Source organism: Hemiscyllium ocellatum, chromosome 43, assembly GCF_020745735.1.
Source record: "Hemiscyllium ocellatum isolate sHemOce1 chromosome 43, sHemOce1.pat.X.cur, whole genome shotgun sequence".
NCBI lineage: Eukaryota > Metazoa > Chordata > Chondrichthyes > Orectolobiformes > Hemiscylliidae > Hemiscyllium > Hemiscyllium ocellatum.
In genome coordinates, this window is record NC_083443.1 from 20,734,742 (window position 1) to 20,748,773 (window position 14,032).

General features: G+C 45.3%; 1 protein-coding gene across 1 annotated transcript in view; it reads left to right on the plus strand.

Annotated features, from left to right (window-relative positions):
* The first annotated feature begins 241 nt into the window (after positions 1-241).
* The window catches only part of LOC132835019 (elongation of very long chain fatty acids protein 5-like), a 40,195-nt gene continuing 26,404 nt past the window's right edge, over positions 242-14,032 (plus strand). Inside the window, exon 1 of the mRNA XM_060854262.1 lies at positions 242-298. The gene's annotated coding sequence lies outside the window, so the exon portion shown is untranslated. The remainder of the gene's footprint in view (positions 299-14,032) is intronic.

Here is a 14,032-nt window from a genome sequence, read left to right on the forward strand (position 1 = left end):
AAAGTTTGGAGTCCAGTGACCCTCCCTCAGAACGTGTTCAGAAGATTCTTTCCTTTCAAAAACACTTATTTTGGAATGTGTTTAACACTAGTTAAAGGTTCACGGGGTCTTCGCTTCCTTCCTCAAGTTTTATTAACTGTTTGACGTGTCCTGGCGTTTTCCTTCATTCAGTTTCATTGAATCTCTCGTCCTGATAGGTCTATCGGAAAGAAAATAGTCACGTCATGTCTGGCAAGAATTCGCTTCCGGGAAAAAAAACACTTGGTGCAGTTCGATAGCTAAGAGACGTCAGTTGAAGGTACAAGAACCTCATTTCATTCTAAATGTGAGCTCTGTTTTGTAACTTTTGTAGAACTTCTCTTGTAATGTGCAGTGCAGGAATTCTGTGTTTTTTTTCTAGGGCCGTGTGTGTTAGAGCACGAGGATCAACTCTCTCCAGGCTGCTTTCATTCCTTTTAATATCAGTTAAAGAAACAAGATATTAGTAAAACGAGCAGTAAAGAGCTGTATCATTGAGCTGCAGTGGGGAGGGGGGCGGATACTAGCGAGATAGATACTTTCGTGAACGAGTTTGAATGTTTAGTGTCAATCGAGTGTGGACAGTTTGGACTGTTCTTATTTGGCGATTGCTTTCTCAAACAAAATGCAGTCTGCATATACACAGCAGAGGCTGGCTGGTAACTGTGTCCATTTTAAAATGTAACCGTGAGGGAGGGTTCCTCAGCCAAGGACAACACGAACTGTGGCTAGATTTGTCTGTGTGGTGCAGCAGCTCTCTGCCGTTCTGCTTGACGTCCGCGCTGCTGTTTATTTCCAGGGCACTTTCCCTACTTTTAATGTTACTTTCTTTTCCCTCGGAGCTGTTTGGACTGTTTTTATTTGGCGACAGTATGAATGCACTTTAGACCTATCGACGTTGACCCTTGAACACCTGGCTAATGACCTAGAATCTCAGATTTCTAAGCCTTGCCAATTTTTTCTTGCGCAATTTCAGTCAGGTTGTATCTCTCCTCAAGGGGTATTTGTCATAAAAAAGTTCTCATAACTGGAGACTATGATAAAAGTGAACATCTTGAAAATTCATCTAAGTAGTTCAACTGGAACTGTGAATTAATATTATAAAATTTTAATCTAATTTCTTTAAATAGATTTTTCGTATAATAGAGTTGAAAACTTAGGCATGCTCTTGGTAAATAAGAACACCTCTCTTAATCATGGTTTACAATTTTCCAGTTATCCATTGGTCAGATGTTTGCAAGGAATCTGCTGAGGGTATGTCTAAAAATAAAACAGTACACCAATACCCTGAATTGTGAAAAACACCAACTTGAGGATAAAATAACTCCATGAAGGCTGGTCTCCCATCGCCAATTCACCCTTTATTTATACGTACAATGTATATGACGCTGACCCAGCTAGCTCAGAGCCTGCTTCTATAGTGAATAGAACCCCTGACACTCTGTTTATACCTGTTTCTCTAATCTCTAATATTATTACACACTTTGGATCAGGTACGACCCAGGTCTCCCAGTTCAGGGTTCGGGGCATTACTGTTGCACTCGAAGAGGGCCTTACAGCTGTGTTTTTTAGATTACTTAGAGTGTGGAAACAGGCCCTTCAGCCCAACAAGTCCACACCAACCCTCCCGAAGAGCCACCCACCCAGACCCATTCCCTTACATTTACCCCTTCACCTAACAATACGGGCAATTTAACATGGCCAATTCACCTAACCTGCACATTTTTGGACTGTGGGATGGAAACCGGAGCACCCGGATGAAACCTGCGTCGACGCGGAGAGAATGTGCAAACTCCACACACAGTTGCCTGAGGTGGGAATTGAACCTGGGTCCCTGGTGCTGTAACTTTTATGATGGAGGGAAGGGCATTGATGAAGCAATATTGGACTTAGGACACTACCCTGAGGAACTCCTGCAGAGATGTCTTAGAGCTGAGATGACTGGCCTCTAATAACCACAGCCATCTTCCTAAATGCCAAATAACTCTAACTAGCGGACAGTTTGCCCCCTGATACCCATTGATTCTGTTTTGGCACCTTGATGCTACACTCAGTCGATTGCAGCCTTGGTGCCGAGGGTTGTCACTCTCACTGCACCTCTGGTATTCAGCGCTTTTGTCCATGTTGGAACCAAGGCTATAATGAGGTCAGGAGGTGAGTGGCTTCTGGTGGAATAACTCCACAAAGGCCGGTATCCTGTCACCAAGTCACCCTTCATTTCCATGCGGAGATTCCTTGACACTGGTCCAGCTCCCTCAGAGGTAGCTCTCAGATGGACTGAACAGGATGTCTGATGCTCCTGTTTGTTTGTTTGTTTTTTTTTCTCCTGCACCCATGGTGTGTGTATGCAGGTGTGAGACACAAGGTGTACGAAGCTTTATTCAATTTCCACCACCAGGGAGAAAGGAAAACACCCGAGTGGCCAGCGACAAGCAGTGCCCTTCACATCAAAGGGCAATGCTGTGTGATCAAACAGTGAAGGGAAGGGCAGGGATTAAATCAAAATAGAGTTGGAGGGGGAAATAATGTACTCCACTCCCTGTGGCGCCCACATCTCCCTGAACAACTGGGTGTTTGGTGGCGATCTTGTGCTCCTTCTCCAAGGACACCCGGGCTCTAACATAACATCTTTGTTTATGTTTGTTCTTCTTTTTTCTTTCTTCTTTTTTGCTTTTTTTTTTAAAAACACCCCACACTACCGCCTAACTTCAGGGGTGCTTATATTTTCCCCAGCACCCATGGTGTGTGTATGCAGGTGTGAGACACAAGGTGTACGAAGCTTTATTCAATTTCCACCACCAGGAAGATAGGAAAACATCCAAGTGGTCAGTGACAAGCAGTGCCCTTCACATCAAAGGGCAATGCTGTGTGATCAAACAGTGAAGGGGAGGGCAGGGATTAAATCAAAAGAGTTGGAGGGGGAAATAATGCACTCCACACCCTGCGGCGCCCACCTCTCCCTGAACAACTCCAGGGTGTTGGTGGACACCACGTGCTCCTTCTCCAAGGACGCCCAGGTCCTAACGTAAACAGCTGTTTGTTTTTTTGTTTTTTTTCTTTTTTTTCTTTAAATTACCCCCCACACTACCACCTAACTGCGGTAGTGCTTATTTTTTCCCCAGCACCCATGGTGTGTGTGTGCAGGTGTGAGACACAAAGTGCACGAAGCTTTATTCAATTTCCACCACCAGGAAGATAGGAAAACACCCGAGTGGCCTGTGACAAGCAGTGCCCTTCACATCAAAGGGCAATGCTGAGTGATCAAAACAGTGAAGGGTAGGGCAGGGACTAAATCAAAATAGAGTTGGAGGGGGAAATGATGCACTCCATTCCCTACGGCGCCCACCTCTCCCTGAACAACTCCAGGGTGTTGGTGGACACCGCGTGCTCCTTCTCCAAGGACATCCAGGCTCTAACTCATATTCTGTGAGATCCACCTTGTTACCATCGCTACATTGCTCCCCATCTGAATCCTGGAACTTGGCCCATTGTTTTTCCCTCAGCCTCTCCTGGGGCATTTTTACACCAGTTCTGCTGTCTTCTGACTCTCCCTCGGATGATGGTGGTGTGTACCAGACCATAGCCTGCCACTTGTGCCCAGAGCATCTCCACTGAAATTCACCTTCAGGTAGTAACAGTGTCGTGGCTGCAACACCTGCCTCCATCTTGTCATTGGCAATTTCTTTGACGCAAGCCAGAGTCGAAAAGTGTGGCGCTGTAAAAGTCCAGCAGGTCAGACAGCATCCAAGAAGCAGGAGAATTGATGTTTCAGGCACAAGCCTTTCATCAGAAATATGTTCTGAGGGGCTGGATATGTTCTGCTCCTGCTCTGTTTCCGAGGTTGCAGCTTTCATGTGGTCCATGTGATTGTTCAGGATGCCTCTCCTCCGCAAAGTTTGTACATCGTGGGACCTGAGCTCATGCGACCATGTCCCTTACCCATGCAGCACTGTTTTCCTGGTTTCGACAGCAAACTTTGTCCATGAAGTAAACTGCCTCTCTCACCTAGAGTAGTCTTGTGTCCAGTATTGTGTTCTGATGCTATTTCACCCTCCCCCAGGTTTGGAAAGATCAGGTTTAACCCAGTGCGAAGTCTTCTCCCCATTAGCAACTTTGCTTTAGTTGTCCCTATAATTGCGTGAGAGTTGGTCCTATAATCAAACAGGAACCAGGACAGTTTGGTATCGAGTGAAGCTGTAGGTTGTTTCTTTAAGCCTGCCTTCAAAGTTTGGACTGCGTTTTCTGCCAAACCTTTGGGCGTTGGACAGTATGGAGCTGTTCAAATATGCTGAATGCCATTCAACTGAAGGTCTCTTCTCATTTGACCTATTCCACCATGGAATCCAGCTATGTCATTTAAAACTGTCAATAACTGTCCCAGTATGGTTCAGCTGAAAACCGTTGCGATTGTTCCCCCTCCCCTGTATTGGTGTTTATGGGTAAAAACAAGGACCGCAGATGCTGGAAACCAGAGTCTAGATTAGAGTGGTGCTGGAAAAGCACAGCAGGTCAGGCAGCATCCGAGGAGCAGGAAAATCGACATTTCAGGCAAAAGCCCTTCATCAGGAATTGAGGCAGGGTGCGTCCAGGGTGGAGAGATAAATGAGTGGGGGGTGGGGAGAAAGGAGCATAGAGTACAATAGGTGAATGGGAATGGAGGTGATAGGTCAGAGAGGAAGGTGGAGTGGAAAGGAAGATAGGCAGGTAGGACAGGTCATAAGGGCAGTGCTGGGCTGGAGCTGGGGAAGGGGAAATGAGGAAGCTGGTGAAATCCACATTGATACCATGGGGTTGAAGTGTTCAGAGGCGGAAGATGAGGTGTTCTTTCTCCAGGCGTCGAGTGGTGAGGGAGCAGCGGTGGAGGAGGCCCAGGACTTGCATGTCCTCGGCAGAGTGGGAGGGGGAGTTGAAATGTTGGGCTACAGGGTGGTGGGGTTGATTTGTGTGGGTGTCCTGGAGATGTTCCCCAAAGCGCTCTTCTAGGAGGCGTCCAGTCTCCCCAATGTAGAGGAGACCGCATCGGGAGCAACGGATACAATAAATGATATTGGTGGATGTGCAGGTAAAACTTTGGATGTGGAAGTCTCCTTTAGGGCCTTGGATGGGGGTGAGGGAGGAGGTGTGGGCACAGGTTTTGCAATTTCTGCAATGGCAGGGGAGGGTGCCAGAATGGGAGGGTGGGTTGTTGGTGGGGGTTTGGACCTGACCAGGTAGTCACGGGGGGAACATTTTTTGCAGAAAGCGGAAATGCCTGGGGAGGGAAATATATCCCTGGTGGTGCGGTTCGTTTGGAGGTGGCAGAAATGTCGTCGGATGATGTGGTTTATGCAAAGGCTGGTATGGTGGAAGGTGAACACCAGGGGGGTTCTGTCCTTCTTACGGTTGGAGGGGTGGGGTTTGAGGGCGGAGGAGCGGGATGTGGACGAAATGCATTGGAGGGTATCTTTAACCACGTGGGAAGGGAAATTGCAGTCTCTAAAGAAGGGCCATCTAGTGTGTTTTGTGGTGGAACTGGTCCTCCTGGGAACAGATACGGCAGAGACAGAGGAATTGGGAATAAGGGATGGCATTTTTGCAGGAGGTAGGGTGGGAAGAGGTATAATCCAGGTAGCTGTGGGAGTCGGTGGGTTTGTAAAAAAAAAAATGTCAATGTCAAGTCGGTCGTCATTAATGGAGATGGAGAGGTCCAGGAAGGGGAGGGAGGTATCAGAGATGGTCCAGGTGATTTTAAGGTCTGGGTGGAATGTGTTGGTGAAGTTGATGAATTGCTCAACCTCTTCGCGGGAACATGAGGTGGTGCCAATGCAGTCATCAATGTATCAGAGGAAGAGGTGGGGAATGGTGCCGGTGTAGCTACGGAAGATGGACTGTTCTATGTAGCAAACAAAGAGACAGGCATAGCTGGGCCCCATATGGGTGCCCATGGCTACCCCTTTGGTCTGATTCGAAGGAGAAATTGTTAAGGGTGAGGACCAGTTCGGCCAAACGAATGAGAGTTTTGGTGCAAGGGTGCTGTTGGGGACGTTTGGAGAGGAAGAAACAGAGGGCTTTGAGGCCCTGGTCATGGCAGATGGAGGTGTAGAGGGATTGGATATCCATGGTGAAGATGAGGTGTTGGGGGCCGGGGAAACTGAACGTATGTGGGGAGTTCCTGGACTAGGGGGAATAGGACAGTGTCGAGGTAGGTGGAGATGAGTTCGGTGGGGCAGGAGCAGGCTGAGACAATGGGTTGGCCAGGGTGGTCAGGCTTGTTGTGATGGACATAGAATCAGGCGGTGCTGGGTTCCTGGACTATGAGGTTGGAAGCTGTGGGTGGGAGATCTCCTGAGGTGATGAGGTTCTGTATGGTCTCGGAGATGACGGTTTGGTAATGGGGGCTGGGGTCATGGTCGAGGGGGCAGTAGGAGGAGATGTCTTTGAGTTCTGGCATCTGGCTTCAGTGGTGTAGAAGTCAGTGTGCCAAACTACCACTGTATCCCCTTTTATCCGCTGGTTTGATGGTTAGGTTGGGATTGGAGTAGAGGGAGTGGAGAGCTGTGCGTTGTGAGGGTGAGAGGTTAGAGTGGGGGAGGATGGTAGATAGGTTGAGACGGTTAATATCTCAGCGGCAGTTGGAAATGAAAAGATCGAGGGCAGGTAATAGGCCAGCGCGGAGTGTCCAGGTAAATGGAGTGTGTTGGAGACGGGAGTCTTGATTGTAAAAGTAAGCTCGGAGGTGGACGTGGCGGAAGGAGTGTTCGACGTCACGGCGTGTATTAAATTCATTGGTGTGTGGATGGAGGGGGATAAAAGTGCGGCCTCTGCTGAGGACTGATCGTTCGTTCTGAGTGAGGGGGAGGTCTGGGGGAATGGTGAAAACTCGGCCGGGCTGGGAGCTAGGATCTGGTGTAGGTATGGAGCTGGGAGTAGGGGATGAGGCTTGTAACTGAAGTGGGCGTGGTGTTAGGGAGAATGGGGGTGGAGTCTTGAGCAGGGGTGGTGTTCCCCTCACGGTTCTTGGGGGCGGGGATAGTGACAGTGGGATCTGTGGGGGGGCGTGTCAGCAGAATGCAGGTGAGTGACATTGGTGGGGGCGGAAGTGGTGGCGAACATGGCAGTAGTGGGGGTGGAAGTCACTGAGCGTGTGGCATCAGCAATGGTGTGAGGGGCGGAAGTGATGTCATGTGTGGTGCATGAGGAATTGTGAGGGGTAGAAGCGGCCATGATGGGGGCAGAAGTAACGTCATCCATCACCAAGGGGATGGTAGCTGCAGCAGCCGCATGGCTTATGGCGTCCGAGCAGTTCCAGAGGCCAGGGGAATCTTCAGGAATGTTTGAGGAGTGCTGGTTATGGAGGTGGGTAGATAAAAGTTTGTTGTACTTGCAGTTTCTGATGTTTGAGATGGTGTTGAAATACAGTTGTTGAGAATATGAATTCTCCTGAGAATATAGTACAGAAGGGGTCCTTTGCAATCCTGAGAGTGTGTGGCCCTTAGCTGAGAAAGGGCTGACTGCAGAGAGGTTAGGTGCCGGTGCATTGCTGCAAGCGTGGAGCGGAGGATCTTGAAGGAGAACCGTTGCTGGTGTTTTTGAATCTGTACTCTGTACTGTTTGTCCTGTTCGGTTCCGAACTCTGCTAGTTTAAAGGTAGTCCGGAGTCCGTGTGGGATGAGTTGGTTACGGAGGCAGGCATTGAGAAAGCAAATGTGGCTGTGGTAGCGAGTCTGTTTCAGGACATGGTTGAAGAGCTTCAGGGCAGAGGAGATGACTTGGGGGTTGCAGTGAGAGAGAGACTCACTGAGATTCTTGTAGAGAGAGGAGGAAAATTTCTTCAAGGTTTGTGCCCTGTGGATTGAAATCCATTTGGCCTATATTGATCTTTGAGCCTGTATCTAACCCCCAATCTTTCTTAAGTGATGAGTGAAATCACAGGAGATCTGCCCATAAATTTCAGTTAAATGGAGCTTCAGGATCGCTGGGGAGGCCCCTATATGACCTCTTTACTTCCAAACGCACTCTGCCAAAAAAAACCCCAAATGAAAATATGGTAAAGCGGTGTAAATATATGAATAACATCTTTTCAGTTTGTCTACATATTACAAAACTGAGATGATTTACAGCAAAAAGCTTTAAGAAAGTGTTGGTGGTTATTTTCAGAAAAACTTGGCAATGTTTTTCAGCTTATTCGCTGACTCCAAACAAGTGTGACCCAATCCACTCTATGATCAATATAGTCAAACATGTTTTCACGCAGCAGTGCAATGTTCCAGAGTTTCTTTATAGATTTTATGGCTTCAGTTGAAGACTGGACACCACTGAGTCATCCCGCTCTTACCTTGAAGAGTCTGCAATCAGTTTATCTCTCTGTTCTGTTGGGCTGCGTGTATGGTACAGTCCACCTCATTGTAAGTTTTGGCACATCCCTGAACACTGTGGGCAATTTAGCATTGCTAATCAAACCGGAGTCCCTGGCGTTGTGAGGCAGCAGTGCAGTGCTACAAGTGTCCTGAACTCTGCCACCAAGTGGCCAACACTGCCTTTGCTCTTGGTGCAGAAACTTGGCCTGTGCTTTATGTCAAGCTGGGTCTAAAACATAGGTAAATTGAAGAATCTTTGTGTACTTTTTGGAATATTTAACATTTGGTTATGACTCTGGGAATGACAATCCCAATCCTTTTAAATCTCCCTAACAGTGCCCTGTTGCAAGGTGCTGTGATGGAGCTCGTTCATTCATCTGCAGATCTTGCTCTCAATCACAAAGCCACAAGAGCCTTGGACCTGTTGGCCAAAGATCGAAGAAAACAGGCTAGCTCAGCGAAGAACGAAGCCAACACGGCACAAACAAGATGTCAGTGAGGTTGGGAAATAATCAAAATGGATGACAGTATAGACGTCTAGGTGATGGAAGGTAATGCATGTTTACATGTGTAACATGGTGGTTGGAGTCTTGATTAGGCAGAATGCTTTATCCTCGATTGCATCTTGAGTATCTCTGGAGCTCTACTCATGCAAGCAAGTGGATAACATTCTATCACCACTTGTGCCTTATAGCTGGTGGATAAACTCTGGAGAGTAAAGATGTGTTACTCACAGCAGAATGACCAGTTTCCAAACTGTTCATGTGGCCAAAATATTTCTGTGGTTGGTCCAATTCAGCTTCTGGTGAATGGTAATACCCAGGATGTTGATGGTGAAGGATTCAATGACAATGTTGAATATTGAGGGGTTATGTTTGGATTCTCTCATGCTGATGATGATCAGAGCTTATCATTTGTGTGGCTCAAATGTCATTTGCCCAGACTTGAATGTTGTTGAGTTCTGGTTGCATATTCTCTCAGATTGCTTCATTGTCTGAGGAGTTGTGAATTGTGCTGAATGTTGTCTAGTCATCTGTGAACATCCTTACTTGGAGGGAAGATCACTGAAGCAGTTGAAGACTGTGTGTGTGGTGGGGTGGGGTGGGGGGGGGGCGGGGGGGGAGCTCAGGACTCCTCCCTGAGAAACTACTGCTGCAATACTCTGTGACTGTGATGGTTGACCTGCACAACCACAATTATCATCCTTTGGGCCAGATATGACTCTTGCCAATGGAGGGATTTCTTTCTGACTCCCATTGACTCCAGCTTTGCTAGGGCTCCTTAATGCCATACCTGGTTACATACTGCCTTGATGTCAAGGGCTTTCACTTTCACCTCCCCTTCGGAAAAAAGCTCTCCTTGTCCACGTTTGTACCAAAGCAATGAGGTTAGGAGCTGGATGGCCCGGTTGACCCCAAACTGAGCATATGTGAACAGGTTACCGCTGAGCAAATGCTGCTTGATTGCACTATCAACAGTTCTTTCCGTTACTTGGTTGATGATCCAAAGTATACTCCTGGGGTGGTAAAGGATGGGATGGATTTGATCTGTCTTTTGTGGACTGCACACAGCCAGACAATTTTTCGTGTTGGCCAATTAAATCCTTGCTGATCTAATGTCCCACTCAATCCACCTCCCTACATCTTTTATTTCATCGTCCTTTAAATGCATTTATTCTCTTCAACTTGTGGAAATTGTAGCAGCAATCCTTGTTGCTTTCTGGGTAAAGAATGTTTCTTCTGCATTCTCAATTTAATTTCCCTGTGTCTATCTTTAAATTAATGGCTTCTAGTTTCATATTTCCCAGAAATGAGAAATACTCAGTTTGTGTATACTCAATCCAAACTTTTTATTGTTTTAAAACCTTTTTAAGACCATTTCTTAACATTCTCTTTTCAAGCGAATGTCCGTTCTCTCGTAATTGGCATAGTCTTATTTCTGCTATCATTCTCATCAATCTTCCTTGTACTCCTTAGCAATGCATTTTTTACAATTCCAATTTAACAATTGGAATTGTATTTCCAGTTTGGTCTAACCATAATGCAAAGCAAGTTTGACATGCATTCATTTCAATTTCATCCCCTTTAAAACAGTGGTTCTCAAATTGTGGTCAGTGGATGACTGGTGGCCTTATGGGTGAACAGGCTAGAACCCTGGTCCCATCATTCAGGAACTTGCTGCCATACATAACAACATAATGTTGAGATTTGGGGCTGAAATGAAAATGACGAACTGGCTAAATGCGGTTCCAACTAAATGGCCCCTGGACAAAGAATTCTGAGGAGAGAACCACTACTCTGGAAATAAAATCCAGCATGAATTTTGTAAATGACCTTATAAATCTCTCTTGCCACTTTAGTGATTTAAGTATTTACACCCAGATCCCTTTTGTTCCCCTCCCCTATTTAGATTCTTACTCTTTTTCGGCATCTGTTGCAAGTTTACTTACTTGGAAATGAGCTTGAAGGTCTCCACTCTTCCCCACATTTTTACTGCTGCTTGCCCCATGTGATGCTCCCCATTTGATGCTCCCCATTTGTTCCAGCGAGTGTTGTCACGATGAATCAATTTTCACTGACATCTTAACTGAAATAATTAAGATGTTGAATATTCAATTTTCATCCTGGTCTGAGTAAACACTTTAATTAGTGATATTAATTAACTGTTTTTTCCAAACTCTTTGAATATTCCTGTCAAAGAATAAGAGTTTCTACAAAACAAAACTTTGCAGAAGCCATGCATAAGTTTCCATGAAGGTCCACTTAATGTTCAGCTAACAATGTTCAAAGACAATTCTTGCTACTGTGGCATATCTCTTATTTGCTATTCTGCTTCCAAGAATGGCTGATAAATGGACCTTCTAGCCGAGAAGTAGGGACATTACCACTGTGCCACAAAGTCTTCAGTATGTCCAAAGTAAATTACCAAAATGATTTACATAATTATTACGTCTACTTGGAAAGTAAGCCGGGGACTGTGAGGTGCTTTGGGATATCCCAAGTGTCATAGCAAGAGTTAAGCTGCTAACTTGGGTTGCTTGATTGATTAAAGTTAAAAATCACACAACACCAGAAATGCCCATCAGCCATGATTGAATGGCGGAGTGGACTCAATGGGCCGAATGGCCTTACTTCCACTCCTATATCTTATGGTCTTATATCCCTACAGGTTTATTTGGAAGTACTAGCTTTCGGAGCGCTATTCTTTCATCAGGTAGCTGTAGAGTAGGGCCATATGACATAGAACTTATAGCAAAAGATTACAGTGTCATGCAACTGAAATGATATATTGGTCAAACAGATTGCTGTTCAAGTCTCCCATCTTTTAGAATGGGTTGCAGGTTTCTGTTCATTAATATGTAAATCCTAGAACTACTCTTAAGTCACATTCTCAAGATAGCTTAAGGTTTTATAAGAAAAAAAGTTGACAATGTGTTAAAGATGTGAGGTTAGAGTCTGTCTGTGTCCCAATCTTGAGTCGCATTGGTTCTATTTCCAAAGTGGAATTTATAAAATATTACACGGATTGACTGCCTGCAGATTGTGTGCTTTTTGAGCAAAATAGAATGTATCTGCAAATGTAATTCTGTAAATGCAAATTTGTATGTGCATGTGTGTGTGAGTGTGATGGAGTATAAGAGGGTGTGTGCATGGGTGAGAATGTGGGGGTGTATGTGTGTGTATGAGGTCACTAGTTCCGACATGCCACAGCGAGAAACCGTAATGATCTCCTCAGGAGACAGAGACTGGATGCAATCGATAAGGTACCCTTCATTGTCCAGTACTTCCTGGGAGCAGAGAAACTATGCCATGTCCTCGCAGCCTGCAATACATTTTCGATGAGGATCTCCCTAAAACGTTCTCTATGCCTCTGCTTCTCACCTTTAAACAACTGCTAAACCTTAAACAGATCATTGTTCGCAGCAAACTGCCCAGCCTTCAGGACAACGTCGACCACGACACCAGGCAACCCCTGCAAGACGTGTCAGAGTGTTGACATGGATATCACCATTACACGTGGGGACACTACCCACCATGTACGCGGCAAGTACTTGTGTGATTCAGCTAATGTTGTCTATCTCGTATGCTGCAGGCATGGATGCTCCGAGGCATAGTACATTGGTGAACCAAGCAGAAGCTATGACAATGGATGAACGGACACCGTGCAATAGTCGCCAGACAGTGGCGTTCTCTCCGAGTCGTTGAACACTTCAGTGGTCAGGGGCATTCAGTCTCAGCTGTTCGGGTGACCATCCTCCAAGGCGGACTTTGGGATATGCAACAACACAGAGTGACTGAACAGAGGCTGATAGCCAAGTTTGGTACCCATGAGGGTGGCCTCAACCAGGACCTTGGGTTCATGTCACACTACAGATGCCCTCACTACATTAGTCTCTCTCGCTCTGTCTCACACTCATGCAGACTCTCTCTCAAACACACACTCATACACCCAACACTCAGCCTTGCATACCCTTCTCACATGCTTATACTCCATCTCTCTCGTGCGTAAGCGCGCACACACTCACTCACTACCTAGCATGCATGCACACAAACTCTCAATCTCTCACACGCACTCGCGCATACTCACTCTGACTCATGCACGCTCTCTCACACATAAATCTATGGGGTGAATTTCCAGTTGTAGAATTGTATTTGCAGATACATTCTATTTTGCTCAAAAAGTGCACAGTTTGCAGTCAGTCAATCCATGTAATATTTTATGGATTCCACTTTGGAAATAGAACCAGTCTGGGTCAAGATTGGGATACAAACAGACTCTAACTTCACACTTTTAATGCATTGTCTGAACTGAAATGTCATCTTCTTTTATAAAACCTTAGCTTATCTTGAGAATGTGACTTAAAAGAAGTTCTGGGATTTGCCATATTAATGAACCAAAACCTGCAACCCATTCTAAAAGATGAAAGACTCAACAACAATCTAGGTTTGTTCAATATATAATTTCTGTTGCATGACCCTGTAATCTTTTGCTATAAATTCTGTGTCTTATGGTCCTGCTCCACAGCTACCTGATGAAGGAGCAGTGCTCTGAAAGCCAGTACTTCCAAATAAACATGTTGGATTATCACCTGGTGTTGTGATTTTTAACTTTGTCCACCCCACTCCAATACCAACTCCTCCACTTGATTAATCAAGTGTTGACCAAGGGGGATTTTTCTTTATTTCATTATAATTAACTGAACTTTTATTCCCCAGCTGCTGTGGTGGATGTAGTAGCCACAGTGCTACCATGCCCAAAGTTAGATAACTATCTCTTAGCTCCTTATGAGTTTAAATTCATAGCTTTTCCCCACCTGCTTTTTGTATGGCTTGGTTCCTTTATCTCACAAAACACAAGGGTTTGAGAATTGGCTATCATTTGGAAAATGTTAAAAAGCATTATGATAGAGATTTTCCCTTTGATTAGAACTGAAGTAAATCTCAAGATAAATATATTAAGTTTTGACTTTATATTTCTGTAATTAAATGATCATTTTGTGGTGTATTTTGTTTTGTAATACTGAATCCTCTTCAAGCCTTTTACCAAGACTTGGATAGAAATAAAAGCATTCCTGAAGTTATAAACACATCAAAAAGCAAAACCAAAGAACTCTTTGTATGCTACTCATGAAATCAGGAGATGTTGTTCTTTAGATTAGATTATTTACAGTGTGGAAA